The 499-nt window shown below is 68.3% G+C and overlaps 1 protein-coding gene across 2 annotated transcripts in view; it reads left to right on the top strand.

Annotated features, from left to right (window-relative positions):
• Positions 1-103, top strand: part of sgms1a (sphingomyelin synthase 1a) — a 35,701-nt gene extending 35,598 nt beyond the window's left edge. The window contains exons 6-7 of one of the 2 annotated variants that reach the window (XR_014631030.1): positions 1-11; positions 75-103. The exon at positions 1-11 is cut by the window's left edge and continues 2,294 nt beyond it. The gene's annotated coding sequence lies outside the window, so the exon portion shown is untranslated. Of the gene's footprint in view, positions 48-74 lie in introns of those variants that run through there. The other variant, XM_084458834.1, reaches the window with a different exon arrangement.
• Positions 104-499: the final 396 nt, after the last annotated feature.

The raw sequence follows: 499 nt of genomic DNA, 5'->3' as shown, positions 1-499 counted from the left end.
ACATGGAGCAGGTCTGGAGCAGGGCCTTGGATGGATGAGCAGGTCTGGAGCAGGGCCTTGGAGGGAGGGAGCAGGTCTGGAGCAGGGCCTTGGAGGGAGCAGGTCTGGAGCAGGGCCTGGGAGGGAGGGAGCAGGTCTGGAGCAGGGCCTGGGAGGGAGGGAGCAGGTCTGGAGCAGGGCCTTGGATGGATGAGCAGGTCTGGACCAGGGCCTGGGATGAGAAGGTCTGGAGCAGGGCCTGGGAGGGAGGGAGCAGGTCTGGAGCAGGGCCTGGGATGAGAAGGTCTGGACCAGGGCCTGGGAGGGAGGGAGCAGGTCTGGAGCAGGGCCTGGGAGGGAGGGAGCAGGTCTGGAGCAGGGCCTTGGAGGGAGCAGGTCTGGAGCAGGGCCTGGGAGGGAGGGAGCAGGTCTGGACCAGGGCCTGGGAGGGAGGGAGCAGGTCTGGAGCAGGGCCTGGGAGGGATGGAGCAGGTCTGGAGCAGGGCCTGGGAGGGAGCAG

This window comes from Borostomias antarcticus (assembly GCF_949987555.1).
Source record: "Borostomias antarcticus genome assembly, chromosome: 25".
NCBI classification, from domain to species: Eukaryota; Metazoa; Chordata; class Actinopteri; order Stomiiformes; family Stomiidae; genus Borostomias; species Borostomias antarcticus.
Note: the sequence above shows the minus strand (reverse complement) of the source record. Positions and strands in the feature narration are given on the sequence as shown.